Source organism: Pseudophryne corroboree, chromosome 11, assembly GCF_028390025.1.
Source record: "Pseudophryne corroboree isolate aPseCor3 chromosome 11, aPseCor3.hap2, whole genome shotgun sequence".
In the NCBI taxonomy this organism is placed as follows: Eukaryota; Metazoa; Chordata; class Amphibia; order Anura; family Myobatrachidae; genus Pseudophryne; species Pseudophryne corroboree.
Window position 1 is genome coordinate 169,484,572 of NC_086454.1, and position 16,826 is coordinate 169,501,397.

Genomic DNA, 16,826 nt, shown 5'->3' on the forward strand with positions numbered 1-16,826 from the left:
TTCAAATCTCAGTGGGATCTGATGTGTTTTAGTACCTTCAGTTTAAGTTCTTGATTGACAGAAAGTCTTCTTTTTCATACATATAATAATTTTTTTAAATCACTGATTTTTGTAAATATGTACGAAAAGCTAAAAAAATTAATTATAGAAATGTATGAAATTATCTGAATTTTACTATGTAACACAAATAAGCGTTGATGTAAATATATGTACAATAATTGCAATAAAATATGTCTTCTAAGAATCTAACATTTTAGAAAAAAATGTTTAGCTCTCCCTCATGAATGAGGTTTCTTGGTGTATTGGTAACCACTCTGATCTTTGAATCCAGTGATCTGTATTTAAATCTTGGTAGGTCCTATTGTTTTTTTGTAAGTATTATGCAGTTCATATCTCTGAGAAAGAAAATAGCTATAAATTGCATAAATTAAGAATCATACACACTGAGAGATAGGGTTATCTGTAATATAATTCCAATAAAATGTAACCTCTAAGAATCTTACACTGTGAGAATTTTTTTTTACATGCCACCATATGAATGAGCTTTCATGGTGTACTGTTAACAATTCTGGACTCTGAAACCAATAATCTGTATATACAAATTGGTAGGTCCTAATGGTTTTATTTGTAAATACAATGTAGTACATATCTCTCTGAATGAATATTTCTGTATCTTGTAGAAATTAAGATCTTACACTCTGAGAGAAAGTTGTATATGTGTTATTAGAAGGGAGATTCCATGGTGTTATGGTTAGCACTCTGTACGCTGAATCCAGTAAATTGAGTTCAAATCTCAGTGGGACCAGGTGCATTTTAGTACCTTCAGTTTAAGTCCTTGATTGACAAAAACTTTTCTTTTTTATACATATAATACATTTTTTTAAATCACTGATTATTGTAAATATGTACTAAAATCTAAAAAAAAGGTAGTTATAGAAATGTTTGTAATTATATGAATTTTACTGTGTAATCCAAATAAGCATTGATGTAAATATATGTACAATAACTTCAATAAAATGTGTCTTCTAAGAATCTAACATTTTAGAATTTTTTTTATATGTTCCCTAATAAATGTGGTTTCTTGGTTTATTGGTAACCACTCCACTCTGATCTTTGAATACAGTGATCTGTATTTAAATCTTGGTAGGTCCTATTGGTTTTTTGTAAGTACCATTCAGTTCATATCTCTCTGAGAGTACATTCTTATAAAAATATTTAGATGCTCCCTAATGGATGAGGTTTCATGGTGTATTGGTAAACATTTTGGACTCTGAATCCATGATCTATATTTACATCTTGGTAGGTTCCATTGTTTTTTTCTTGTAAGTACAATACAGTTCATATCTCTGAGAAATAAAATATCTATAAATTGCATAAATTAAGAATCTTACACACTGAGAGACAGGTTTATCTGTCATTTAATTCCAATAAAATGTATCCACTAAGAATCTTATACTCTGACAAAAAAAATGTACATGCTACCATATGAATGAGGTTTCATTGTATACTGTTAACAATTCTGGACTCTGAAACCTATAATCTGTATAAAAATTTGGTAGGTCCTAATGGCTTTTTTTGTAAATACAATGTAATACTTATCTCTCTGATTATTGTTCCTGTAATTTGTAGAAAATAAGATCTCACACTCTAAGAGAAAGTTGTATAGGGAGTGTTAGAAGAGAGGTTCCATGGTGCAATGGTTAGCACTCTGGACTCTGAATCCAGTGATCTGAGTTCAAATCTCAGTGGGATCAAGAACTTAGTACCTTCAGTTTAAGTTCTTGATTGACAGAAAGTCTTCTTTTTCATACATATAATAATTTTTTTTGAATCACTGATTTTTGTAAATATGTACGAAAAGCTAAAAAAGGTAGTTACAGAAATGTATGTATTTATCTGAATTTTACTATATAACCCAAATAAGCATTGATGTAAATATATGTACAATAATTGCAATAAAATGTGTCTTCTAAGATTCTAACATTTTAGAAAAAAATGTTTAACTCTCCCTCATGAATAAGGTTTCTTGGTGTATTGGTAACCACTCTGATCTTTGAATCCAGTGATCTGTATTTAAATCTTGGTAGGTCCTATTGGTTTTTTGTAAGTACCGTTCAGTTTATATTTCTCTGAGAGTACATTCTAATAAAAACTGTTTAAATGCTTCCTCATGAATGAGGTTTCCTGGTGTATTTGTAACCATTTTGGACTCTGAATCCATGATTTGTATTTACATCTTGGTAGGTCCTATTGTTTTTTTGTAAGTATTATGCAGTTCATATCTCTGAGAAAGAAAATATCTATAAATTGCATAAATTAAGAATCATACACACTGAGAGACAGGGTTATCTGTAATATAATTCCAATTAAATGTAACCTCTAAGAATCTTACACTGTGAGAAACATTTTTTAAATGCCACCATATGAATGAGCTTTCATGGTGTACTGTTAACAATTCTGGACTCTGAAACCAATAATCTGTATATACAAATTGGTAGGTCCTAATGGTTTTATTTGTAAATACAATGTAGTACATATCTCTCTGAATGAATATTTCTGTATCTTGTAGAAATTAAGATCTTACACTCTGAGAGAAAGTTTTATATGTGTTATTAGAAGGGAGATTCCATGGTGTTATGGTTAGCACTCTGTACTCTGAATCCAGTAAATTGAGTTCAAATCTCAGTGGGACCAGGTGCATTTTAGTACCTTCAGTTTAAGTCCTTGATTGACAAAAACTTTTCTTTTTTATACATATAATACATTTTTTAAATCACTGATTATTGTAAATATGTACTAAAATCTAAAAAAGGTAGTTATAGAAATGTTTGTAATTATATGAATTTTACTGTGTAATCCAAATAAGCATTGATGTTAATATATGTACAATAACTTCAATAAAATGTGTCTTCTAAGAATCTAACATTTTAGAAAAAAATGTTTAGATGTTCCCTAATGAATGTGGTTTCTTGGTGTATTGGTAACCACTCCACTCTGATCTTTGAATACAGTGATCTGTATTTAAATCTTGGTAGGTCCTATTGGTTTTTTGTAAGTACCATTCAGTTCATATCTCTCTGAGAGTACATTCTTATAAAAATATTTAGATGCTCCCTAATGGATGAGGTTTCATGGTGTATTGGTAAACATTTTGGACTCTGAAGCCATGATCTATATTTACATCTTAGTAGGTTCTATTGGTTTTGTTGTAAGTACAATACAGTTAATATCTCTGAGAAAGAAAATAACTATAAATTGCATAAATTTAGAATCTTACACACTGAGAGACAGGTTTATCTGTCATTTAATTCCAATAAAATGTATCCACTAAGAAACTTATACTCTGACAAAAAATGTACATGCTACCATATGAATGAGGTTTCATTGTGTACTGTTAACAATTCTGGACTCTGAAACCTATAATCTGTATAAAAATTTGGTAGGTCCTAATGGCTTCTTTTTTTGTAAATACAATGTAATACTTATCTCTCTGATTATTATTCCTGTAATTTGTAGAAAATAAGATCTCACACTCTAAGAGAAAATTGTATAGGTGGTGTTAGAATAGAGCTTCCATGGTGTAATGATTAGCACTCTGGACTCTGAATACAGCGATCTGAGTTCAAATCTCAGTGGGATCTGATGTGTTTTAGTACCTTCAGTTTAAGTTCTTGATTGACAGAAAGTCTTCTTTTTCATACATATAATAATTTTTTTAAATCACTGATTTTTGTAAATATGTACGAAAAGCTGAAAAAGGTAGTTATAGAAATGTATGTAATTATCTGAATTTTACTATATAACCCAAATAAGCGTTGATGTAAATATATGTACAATAATTGCAATAAAATGTGTCTTCTAAGAATCTAACATTTTAGAAAAAAATGTTTAGCTCTCCCTCATGAATGAGGTTTCTTGGTGTATTGGTAACCACTCTGATCTTTGAATCCAGTGATCTGTATTTAAATCTTGGTAGGTCCTATTGGTTTTTTGTAAGTACCGTTCAGTTTATATTTCTCTGAGAGTACATTCTAATAAAAACTGTTTAAATGCTTCCTCATGAATGAGGTTTCCTGGTGTATTTGTAACCATTTTGGACTCTGAATCCATGATTTGTATTTACATCTTGGTAGGTCCTATTGTTTTTTTGTAAGTATTATGCAGTTCATATCTCTGAGAAAGAAAATATCTATAAATTGCATAAATTAAGAATCATACACACTGAGAGACAGGGTTATCTGTAATATAATTCCAATAAAATGTAACCTCTAAGAATCTTACACTGTGAGAAAAATTTTTTAAATGCCACCATATGAATGAGCTTTCATGGTGTACTGTTAACAATTCTGGACTCTTTAACCAATAATCTGTATATACAAATTGGTAGGTCCTAATGGTTTTATTTGTAAATACAATGTAGTACATATCTCTCTGAATGAATATTTCTGTATCTTGTAGAAATTAAGATCTTACACTCTGAGAGAAAGTTGTATATGTGTTATTAGAAGGGAGATTCCATGGTGTTATGGTTAGCACTCTGTACGCTGAATCCAGTAAATTGAGTTCAAATCTCAGTGGGACCAGGTGCATTTTAGTACCTTCAGTTTAAGTCCTTGATTGACAAAAACTTTTCTTTTTTATACATATAATACATTTTTTTAAATCACTGATTATTGTAAATATGTACTAAAATCTAAAAAAAAGGTAGTTAAAGAAATGTTTGTAATTATATGAATTTTACTGTGTAATCCAAATAAGCATTGATGTAAATATATGTACAATAACTTCAATAAAATGTGTCTTCTAAGAATCTAACATTTTAGAATTTTTTTTATATGTTTCCTAATAAATGTGGTTTCTTGGTTGATTGGTAACCATTCCACTCTGATCTTTGAATACAGTGATCTATATTTAAATCTTGGTAGGTCCTATTGGTTTTTTGTAAGTACCACTCAGTATATATCTCTCTGAGAGTACATTCTTAGAAAAATATTTAGATGCTCCCTAATGGATGAGGTTTCATGGTGTATTGGTAAACATTTTGGACTCTGAATCCATGATCTATATTTACATCTTGGTAGGTTCTATTGGTTTTGTTGTAAGTACAATACAGTTCATATCTCTGAGAAAGAAAATATCTATAAATTGCATAAATTAAGAATCTTACACACTGAGAGACAGGTTTATCTGTCATTTAATTCCAATAAAATGTATCCACTAAGAATCTTATACTCTGACAAAAAATGTACATGCTACCATATGAATGAGGTTTCATTGTGTACTGTTAACAATTCTGGACTCTGAAACCTATAATCTGTATAAAAATTTGGTAGGTCCTAATGGCTTTTTTTGTAAATACAATGTAATACTTATCTCTCTGATTATTATTCCTGTAATTTGTAGAAAATAAGATCTCACACTCTAAGAGAAAGTTGTATAGGTGGTGTTAGAATAGAGCTTCCATGGTGTAATGATTAGCACTCTGGACTCTGAATACAGCGATCTGAGTTCAAATCTCAGTGGGATCTGATGTGTTTTAGTACCTTCAGTTTAAGTTCTTGATTGACAGAAAGTCTTCTTTTTCATACATATAATCATTTTTTTAAATCACTGATTTTTGTAAATATGTACGAAAAGCTAAAAAAATTAATTATAGAAATGTATGAAATTATCTGAATTTTACAATGTAACACAAATAAGCGTTGATGTAAATACATGTACAATAATTGCAATAAAATATGTCTTCTAAGAATCTAACATTTTAGAAAAAAATGTTTAGCTCTCCCTCATGAATGAGGTTTCTTGGTGTATTGGTAACCACTCTGATCTTTGAATCCAGTGATCTGTATTTAAATCTTGGTAGGTCCTATTGTTTTTTTGTAAGTACCGTTCAGTTTATATTTCTCTGAGAGTACATTCTAATAAAAACTGTTTAAATGCTTCCTCATGAATGAGGTTTCCTGGTGTATTTGTAACCATTTTGGACTCTGAATCCATGATTTGTATTTACATCTTGGTAGGTCCTATTGTTTTTTTGTAAGTATTATGCAGTTCATATCTCTGAGAAAGAAAATATCTATAAATTGCATAAATTAAGAATCATACACACTGAGAGACAGGGTTATCTGTAATATAATTCCAATAAAATGTAACCTCTAAGAATCTTACACTGTGAGAAACATTTTTTAAATGCCACCATATGAATGAGCTTTCATGGTGTACTGTTAACAATTCTGGACTCTGAAACCAATAATCTGTATATACAAATTGGTAGGTCCTAATGGTTTTATTTGTAAATACAATGTAGTACATATCTCTCTGAATGAATATTTCTGTATCTTGCAGAAATTAAGATCTTACACTCTGAGAGAAAGTTGTATATGTGTTATTAGAAGGGAGATTCCATGGTGTTATGGTTAGCACTCTGTATGCTGAATCCAGTAAATTGAGTTCAAATCTCAGTGGGACCAGGTGCATTTTAGTACCTTCAGTTTAAGTCCTTGATTGACAAAAACTTTTCTTTTTTATACATATAATACATTTTTTTAAATCACTGATTATTGTAAATATGTACTAAAATCTAAAAAAAAGGTAGTTAAAGAAATGTTTGTAATTATATGAATTTTACTGTGTAATCCAAATAAGCATTGATGTAAATATATGTACAATAACTTAAATAAAATGTGTCTTCTAAGAATCTAACATTTTAGAATTTTTTTTTATATGTTCCCTAATAAATGTTGTTTCTTGGTTGATTGGTAACCACTCCACTCTGATCTTTGAATACAGTGATCTGTATTTAAATCTTGGTAGGTCCTATTGGTTTTTTGTAAGTACCATTCAGTTAATATCTCTCTGAGAGTACATTCTTAGAAAAATATTTAGATGCTCCCTAATGGATGAGGTTTCATGGTGTATTGGTAAACATTTTGGACTCTGAATCCATGATCTATATTTACATCTTGGTAGGTTCTATTGGTTTTGTTGTAAGTACAATACAGTTCATATCTCTGAGAAAGAAAATATCTATAAATTGCATAAATTAAGAATCTTACACACTGAGAGACAGGTTTATCTGTCATTTAATTCCAATAAAATGTATCCACTAAGAATCTTATACTCTGACAAAAAATGTACATGCTACCATATGAATGAGGTTTCATTGTGTACTGTTAACAATTCTGGACTCTGAAACCTATAATCTGTATAAAAATTTGGTAGGTCCTAATGGCTTTTTTTTTTAAATACAATGTAATACTTATCTCTCTGATTATTATTCCTGTAATTTGTAGAAAATAAGATCTCACACTCTAAGAGAAAGTTGTATAGGTAGTGTTAGAAGAGAGGTTCCATGGTGCAATGGTTAGCACTCTGGACTCTGAATCCAGTGATCTGAGTTAAAATCTCAGTGGGATCAAGAACTTAGTACCTTCAGTTTAAGTTCTTGATTGACAGAAAGTCTTCTTTTTCATACATATAATAATTTTTTTCAATCACTGATTTTTGTAAATATGTACGAAAAGCTAAAAAAGGTAGTTATAGAAATGTATGTAATTATCTGAATTTTACTATATAACCCAAATAAGCGCTGATGTAAATATATGTACAATAATTGCAATAAAATGTGTCTTCTAAGAATCTAACATTTTAGAAAAAAATGTTTAACTCTCCCTCATGAATGAGGTTTCTTGGTGTATTGGTAACCACTCTGATCTTTGAATCCAGTGATCTGTATTTAAATCTTGGTAGGTCCTATTGGTTTTTTGTAAGTACAGTTCAGTTTATATTTCTCTGAGAGTACATTCTAATAAAAACTGTTTAAATGCTTCCTCATGAATGAGGTTTCCTGGTGTATTTGTAACCATTTTGGACTCTGAATCCATGATTTGTATTTACATCTTGGTAGGTCCTATTGTTTTTTTGTAAGTATTATGCAGTTCATATCTCTGAGAAAGAAAATATCTATAAATTGCATAAATTAAGAATCATACACACTGAGAGACAGGTTTATCTGTAATATAACTCCAATAAAATGTAACCTCTAAGAATCTTACACTGTGAGAAAAAATTTTACATGCCACCATATGAATGAGCTTTCATGGTGTACTGTTAACAATTCTAAACTCTAAAACCTATAATCTGTATATTCAAATTGGTAGGTCCTAATGGTTTTATTTGTAAATACAATGTAGTGCATATATCTCTGAATGAATATTTCTGTATCTTGTAGAAATTAAGATCTTACACTCTGAGAGAAAGTTTTATATGTGTTATTAGAAGGGAGATTCCATGGTGTTATGGTTAGCACTCTGTACTCTGAATCCAGTAAATTGAGTTCAAATCTCAGTGGGACCAGGTGCATTTTAGTACCTTCAGTTTAAGTCCTTGATTGACAAAAACTTTTCTTTTTTATACATATAATACATTTTTTAAATCACTGATTATTGTAAATATGTACTAAAATCTAAAAAAGGTAGTTATATAAATGTTTGTAATTATATGAATTTTACTGTGTAATCCAAATAAGCATTGATGTTAATATATGTACAATAACTTCAATAAAATGTGTCTTCTAAGAATCTAACATTTTAGAAAAAAATGTTTAGATGTTCCCTAATGAATGTGGTTTCTTGGTGTATTGGTAACCACTCCACTCTGATCTTTGAATACAGTGATCTGTATTTAAATCTTGGTAGGTCCTATTGGTTTTTTGTAAGTACCATTCAGTTCATATCTCTCTGAGAGTACATTCTTATAAAAATATTTAGATGCTCCCTAATGGATGTGGTTTCATGGTGTATTGGTAAACATTTTGGACTCTGAAGCCATGATCTATATTTACATCTTAGTAGGTTCTATTGGTTTTGTTGTAAGTACAATACAGTTAATATCTCTGAGAAAGAAAATATCTATAAATTGCATAAATTAAGAATCTTACACACTGAGAGACAGGTTTATCTGTCATTTAATTCCAATAAAATGTATCCACTTAGAATCTTATACTCTGACAAAAAATGTACATGCTACCATATGAATGAGGTTTCATTGTGTACTGTTAACAATTCTGGACTCTGAAACCTATAATCTGTATAAAAATTTGGTAGGTCCTAATGGCTTCTTTTTTTGTAAATACAATGTAATACTTATCTCTCTGATTATTATTCCTGTAATTTGTAGAAAATAAGATCTCACACTCTAAGAGAAAGTTGTAGAGGTGGTGTTAGAATAGAGCTTCCATGGTGTAATGATTAGCACTCTGGACTCTGAATCCAGCGATCTGAATTCAAATCTCAGTGGGATCTGATGTGTTTTAGTACCTTCAGTTTAAGTTCTTGATTGACAGAAAATCTTCTTTTTCATACATATAATAATTTTTTTAAATCACTGATTTGTGTAAATATGTACGAAAAGCTAAAAAAATTAATTATAGAAATGTATGAAATTATCTGAATTTTACTATGTAACACAAATAAGCGTTGATGTAAATATATGTACAATAATTGCAATAAAATATGTCTTCTAAGAATCTAACATTTTAGAAAAAAATGTTTAGCTCTCCCTCATGAATGAGGTTTCTTGGTGTATTGGTAACCACTCTGATCTTTGAATCCAGTGATCTGTATTTAAATCTTGGTAGGTCCTATTGTTTTTTTGTAAGTACCGTTCAGTTTATATTTCTCTGAGAGTACATTCTAATAAAAACTGTTTAAATGCTTCCTCATGAATGAGGTTTCCTGGTGTATTTGTAACCATTTTGGACTCTGAATCCATGATGTGTATTTACATCTTGGTAGGTCCTATTGTTTTTTTGTAAGTATTATGCAGTTCATATCTCTGAGAAAGAAAATATCTATAAATTGCATAAATTAAGAATCATACACACTGAGAGACAGGGTTATCTGTAATATAATTCCAATAAAATGTAACCTCTAAGAATCTTACACTGTGAGAAAATTTTTTTACATGCCACCATATGAATGAGCTTTCATGGTGTACTGTTAACAATTCTGGACTCTGAAACCAATAATCTGTATATACAAATTGGTAGGTCCTAATGGTTTTATTTGTAAATACAATGTAGTACATATCTCTCTGAATGAATATTTCTGTATCTTGTAGAAATTAAGATCTTACACTCTGAGAGAAAGTTGTATATGTGTTATTAGAAGGGAGATTCCATGGTGTTATGGTTAGCACTCTGTACGCTGAATCCAGTAAATTGAGTTCAAATCTCAGTGGGACCAGGTGCATTTTAGTACCTTCAGTTTAAGTCCTTGATTGACAAAAACTTTTCTTTTTTATACATATAATACATTTTTTTAAATCACTGATTATTGTAAATATGTACTAAAATCTAAAAAAAAGGTAGTTATAGAAATGTTTGTAATTATATGAATTTTACTGTGTAATCCAAATAAGCATTGATGTAAATATATGTACAATAACTTCAATAAAATGTGTCTTCTAAGAATCTAACATTTTAGAATTTTTTTTATATGTTCCCTAATAAATGTGGTTTCTTGGTTTATTGGTAACCGCTCCACTCTGATCTTTGAATACAGTGATCTGTATTTAAATCTTGGTAGGTCCTATTGGTTTTTTGTAAGTACCATTCAGTTCATATCTCTCTGAGAGTACATTCTTATAAAAATATTTAGATGCTCCCTAATGGATGAGGTTTCATGGTGTATTGGTAAACATTTTGGACTCTGAATCCATGATCTATATTTACATCTTGGTAGGTTCCATTGTTTTTTTTCTTGTAAGTACAATACAGTTCATATCTCTGAGAAATAAAATATCTATAAATTGCATAAATTAAGAATCTTACACACTGAGAGACAGGTTTATCTGTCATTTAATTCCAATAAAATGTATCCACTAAGAATCTTATACTCTGCCAAAAAAATGTACATGCTACCATATGAATGAGGTTTCATTGTGTACTGTTAACAATTCTTGACTCTGAAACCTATAATCTGTATAAAAATTTGGTAGGTCCTAATGGCTTTTTTTGTAAATACAATGTAATACTTATCTCTCTGATTATTGTTCCTGTAATTTGTAGAAAATAAGATCTCACACTCTAAGAGAAAGTTGTATAGGGAGTGTTAGAAGAGAGGTTCCATGGTGCAATGGTTAGCACTCTGGACTCTGAATCCAGTGATCTGAGTTCAAATCTCAGTGGGATCAAGAACTTAGTACCTTCAGTTTAAGTTCTTGATTGACAGAAAGTCTTCTTTTTCATACATATAATAATTTTTTTTGAATCACTGATTTTTGTAAATATGTACGAAAAGCTAAAAAAGGTAGTTACAGAAATGTATGTATTTATCTGAATTTTACTATATAACCCAAATAAGCATTGATGTAAATATATGTACAATAATTGCAATAAAATGTGTCTTCTAAGATTCTAACATTTTAGAAAAAAATGTTTAACTCTCCCTCATGAATAAGGTTTCTTGGTGTATTGGTAACCACTCTGATCTTTGAATCCAGTGATCTGTATTTAAATCTTGGTAGGTCCTATTGGTTTTTTGTAAGTACCGTTCAGTTTATATTTCTCTGAGAGTACATTCTAATAAAAACTGTTTAAATGCTTCCTCATGAATGAGGTTTCCTGGTGTATTTGTAACCATTTTGGACTCTGAATCCATGATTTGTATTTACATCTTGGTAGGTCCTATTGTTTTTTTGTAAGTATTATGCAGTTCATATCTCTGAGAAAGAAAATATCTATAAATTGCATAAATTAAGAATCATACACACTGAGAGACAGGGTTATCTGTAATATAATTCCAATTAAATGTAACCTCTAAGAATCTTACACTGTGAGAAACATTTTTTAAATGCCACCATATGAATGAGCTTTCATGGTGTACTGTTAACAATTCTGGACTCTGAAACCAATAATCTGTATATACAAATTGGTAGGTCCTAATGGTTTTATTTGTAAATACAATGTAGTACATATCTCTCTGAATGAATATTTCTGTATCTTGCAGAAATTAAGATCTTACACTCTGAGAGAAAGTTGTATATGTGTTATTAGAAGGGAGATTCCATGGTGTTATGGTTAGCACTCTGTACGCTGAATCCAGTAAATTGAGTTCAAATCTCAGTGGGACCAGGTGCATTTTAGTACCTTCAGTTTAAGTCCTTGATTGACAAAAACTTTTCTTTTTTATACATATAATACATTTTTTTAAATCACTGATTATTGTAAATATGTACTAAAATCTAAAAAAAAGGTAGTTAAAGAAATGTTTGTAATTATATGAATTTTACTGTGTAATCCAAATAAGCATTGATGTAAATATATGTACAATAACTTAAATAAAATGTGTCTTCTAAGAATCTAACATTTTAGAATTTTTTTTATATGTTCCCTAATAAATGTGGTTTCTTGGTTGATTGGTAACCACTCCACTCTGATCTTTGAATACAGTGATCTGTATTTAAATCTTGGTAGGTCCTATTGGTTTTTTGTAAGTACCATTCAGTTAATATCTCTCTGAGAGTACATTCTTAGAAAAATATTTAGATGCTCCCTAATGGATGAGGTTTCATGGTGTATTGGTAAACATTTTGGACTCTGAATCCATGATCTATATTTACATCTTGGTAGGTTCTATTGGTTTTGTTGTAAGTACAATACAGTTCATATCTCTGAGAAAGAAAATATCTATAAATTGCATAAATTAAGAATCTTACACACTGAGAGACAGGTTTATCTGTCATTTAATTCCAATAAAATGTATCCACTAAGAATCTTATACTCTGACAAAAAATGTACATGCTACCATATGAATGAGGTTTCATTGTGTACTGTTAACAATTCTGGACTCTGAAACCTATAATCTGTATAAAAATTTGGTAGGTCCTAATGGCTTTTTTTGTAAATACAATGTAATACTTATCTCTCTGATTATTATTCCTGTAATTTGTAGAAAATAAGATCTCACACTCTAAGAGAAAGTTGTATAGGTAGTGTTAGAAGAGAGGTTCCATGGTGCAATGGTTAGCACTCTGGACTCTGAATCCAGTGATCTGAGTTAAAATCTCAGTGGGATCAAGAACTTAGTACCTTCAGTTTAAGTTCTTGATTGACAGAAAGTCTTCTTTTTCATACATATAATAATTTTTTTCAATCACTGATTTTTGTAAAAATGTACGAAAAGCTAAAAAAGGTAGTTATAGAAATGTATGTAATTATCTGAATTTTACTATATAACCCAAATAAGCGCTGATGTAAATATATGTACAATAATTGCAATAAAATGTGTCTTCTAAGAATCTAACATTTTAGAAAAAAATGTTTAACTCTCCCTCATGAATGAGGTTTCTTGGTGTATTGGTAACCACTCTGATCTTTGAATCCAGTGATCTGTATTTAAATCTTGGTAGGTCCTATTGGTTTTTTGTAAGTACCGTTCAGTTTATATTTCTCTGAGAGTACATTCTAATAAAAACTGTTTAAATGCTTCCTCATGAATGAGGTTTCCTGGTGTATTTGTAACCATTTTGGACTCTGAATCCATGATTTGTATTTACATCTTGGTAGGTCCTATTGTTTTTTTGTAAGTATTATGCAGTTCATATCTCTGAGAAAGAAAATATCTATAAATTGCATAAATTAAGAATCATACACACTGAGAGACAGGTTTATCTGTAATATAACTCCAATAAAATGTAACCTCTAAGAATCTTACACTGTGAGAAAAATTTTTACATGCCACCATATGAATGAGCTTTCATGGTGTACTCTTAACAATTCTGAACTCTAAAACCTATAATCTGTATATTCAAATTGGTAGGTCCTAATGGTTTTATTTGTAAATACAATGTAGTGCATATATCTCTGAATGAATATTTCTGTATCTTGTAGAAATTAAGATCTTACACTCTGAGAGAAAGTTTTATATGTGTTATTAGAAGGGAGATTCCATGGTGTTATGGTTAGCACTCTGTACTCTGAATCCAGTAAATTGAGTTCAAATCTCAGTGGGACCAGGTGCATTTTAGTACCTTCAGTTTAAGTCCTTGATTGACAAAAACTTTTCTTTTTTATACATATAATACATTTTTTTAAATCACTGATTATTGTAAATATGTACTAAAATCTAAAAAAAAGGTAGTTAAAGAAATGTTTGTAATTATATGAATTTTACTGTGTAATCCAAATAAGCATTGATGTAAATATATGTACAATAACTTCAATAAAATGTGTCTTCTAAGAATCTAACATTTTAGAATTTTTTTTTATATGTTCCCTAATAAATGTGGTTTCTTGGTTGATTGGTAACCACTCCACTCTGATCTTTGAATACAGTGATCTGTATTTAAATCTTGGTAGGTCCTATTGGTTTTTTGTAAGTACCACTCAGTTCATATCTCTCTGAGAGTACATTCTTAGAAAAATATTTAGATGCTACCTAATGGATGAGGTTTCATGGTGTATTGGTAAACATTTTGGACTCTGAATCCATGATCTATATTTACATCTTGGTAGGTTCTATTGGTTTTGTTGTAAGTACAATACAGTTCATATCTCTGAGAACGAAAATATCTATAAATTGCATAAATTAAGAATCTTACACACTGAGAGACAGGTTTATCTGTCATTTAATTCCAATAAAATGTATCCACTAAGAATCTTATACTCTGACAAAAAATGTACATGCTACCATATGAATGAGGTTTCATTGTGTACTGTTAACAATTCTGGACTCTGAAACCTATAATCTGTATAAAAATTTGGTAGGTCCTAATGGCTTTTTTTGTAAATACAATGTAATACTTATCTCTCTGATTATTATTCCTGTAATTTGTAGAAAATAAGATCTCACACTCTAAGAGAAAGTTGTATAGGTAGTGTTAGAAGAGAGGTTCCATGGTGCAATGGTTAGCACTCTGGACTCTGAATCCAGTGATCTGAGTTAAAATCTCAGTGGGATCAAGAACTTAGTACCTTCAGTTTAAGTTCTTGATTGACAGAAAGTCTTCTTTTTCATACATATAATAATTTTTTTAAATCACTGATTTTTGTAAATATGTACGAAAAGCTAAAAAAATTAATTATAGAAATGTATGAAATTATCTGAATTTTACTATGTAACACAAATAAGCGTTGATGTAAATATATGTACAATAATTGCAATAAAATATGTCTTCTAAGAATCTAACATTTTAGAAAAAAATGTTTAGCTCTCCCTCATGAATGAGGTTTCTTGGTGTATTGGTAACCACTCTGATCTTTGAATCCAGTGATCTGTATTTAAATCTTGGTAGGTCCTATTGTTTTTTTGTAAGTACCGTTCAGTTTATATTTCTCTGAGAGTACATTCTAATAAAAACTGTTTAAATGCTTCCTCATGAATGAGGTTTCCTGGTGTATTTGTAACCATTTTGGACTCTGAATCCATGATTTGTATTTACATCTTGGTAGGTCCTATTGTTTTTTTGTAAGTATTATGCAGTTCATATCTCTGAGAAAGAAAATATCTATAAATTGCATAAATTAAGAATCATACACACTGAGAGACAGGGTTATCTGTAATATAATTCCAATAAAATGTAACCTCTAAGAATCTTACACTGTGAGAATTTTTTTTTACATGCCACCATATGAATGAGCTTTCATGGTGTACTGTTAACAATTCTGGACTCTGAAACCAATAATCTGTATATACAAAATGTAGGTCCTAATGGTTTTATTTGTAAATACAATGTAGTACATATCTCTCTGAATGAATATTTCTGTATCTTGTAGAAATTAAGATCTTACACTCTGAGAGAAAGTTGTATATGTGTTATTAGAAGGGAGATTCCATGGTGTTATGGTTAGCACTCTGTACGCTGAATCCAGTAAATTGAGTTCAAATCTCAGTGGGACCAGGTGCATTTTAGTAACTTCAGTTTAAGTCCTTGATTGACAAAAACTTTTCTTTTTTATACATATAATACATTTTTTTATATCACTGATTATTGTAAATATGTACTAAAATCTAAAAAAAAGGTAGTTAAAGAAATGTTTGTAATTATATGAATTTTACTGTGTAATCCAAATAAGCATTGATGTAAATATGTACAATAACTTCAATAAAATGTGTCTTCTAAGAATCTAACATTTTAGAATTTTTTTTTATATGTTTCCTAATAAATGTGGTTTCTTGGTTGATTGGTAACCACTCCACTCTGATCTTTGAATACAGTGATCTATATTTAAATCTTGGTAGGTCCTATTGGTTTTTTGTAAGTACCACTCAGTACATATCTCTCTGAGAGTACATTCTTAGAAAAATATTTAGATGCTCCCTAATGGATGAGGTTTCATGGTGTATTGGTAAACATTTTGGACTCTGAATCCATGATCTATATTTACATCTTGGTAGGTTCTATTGGTTTTGTTGTAAGTACAATACAGTTCATATCTCTGAGAAAGAAAATATCTATAAATTGCATAAATTAAGAATCTTACACACTGAGAGACAGGTTTATCTGTCATTTAATTCCAATAAAATGTATCCACTAAGAATCTTATACTCTGACAAAAAATGTACATGCTACCATATGAATGAGGTTTCATTGTGTACTGTTAACAATTCTGGACTCTGAAACCTATAATCTGTATAAAAATTTGGTAGGTCCTAATGGCTTTTTTTGTAAATACAATGTAATACTTATCTCTCTGATTATTATTCCTGTAATTTGTAGAAAATAAGATCTCACACTCTAAGAGAAAGTTGTATAGGTGGTGTTAGAATAGAGCTTCCATGGTGTAATGATTAGCACTCTGGACTCTGAATACAGCGATCTGAGTT

At 29.9% G+C, this 16,826-nt stretch overlaps 5 non-coding genes across 5 annotated transcripts; all 5 read left to right on the top strand.

The window, feature by feature from the left end:
• Positions 1-1,682: 1,682 nt before the first annotated feature.
• Positions 1,683-1,754, top strand: TRNAQ-CUG (transfer RNA glutamine (anticodon CUG)). Its single transcript has one exon. It is a non-coding gene; the product is annotated as a tRNA-Gln (tRNA).
• A 5,591-nt stretch (positions 1,755-7,345) lies between these two features.
• On the top strand, positions 7,346-7,417 carry TRNAQ-CUG (transfer RNA glutamine (anticodon CUG)). Its single transcript has one exon. It is a non-coding gene; the product is annotated as a tRNA-Gln (tRNA).
• A 3,704-nt stretch (positions 7,418-11,121) lies between these two features.
• Positions 11,122-11,193, top strand: TRNAQ-CUG (transfer RNA glutamine (anticodon CUG)). Its single transcript has one exon. It is a non-coding gene; the product is annotated as a tRNA-Gln (tRNA).
• Positions 11,194-13,006: 1,813 nt separating this feature from the next.
• Positions 13,007-13,078, top strand: TRNAQ-CUG (transfer RNA glutamine (anticodon CUG)). The gene has a single exon. It is a non-coding gene; the product is annotated as a tRNA-Gln (tRNA).
• A 1,812-nt stretch (positions 13,079-14,890) lies between these two features.
• Positions 14,891-14,962, top strand: TRNAQ-CUG (transfer RNA glutamine (anticodon CUG)). Its single transcript has one exon. It is a non-coding gene; the product is annotated as a tRNA-Gln (tRNA).
• The last annotated feature ends 1,864 nt before the right edge of the window (positions 14,963-16,826 follow it).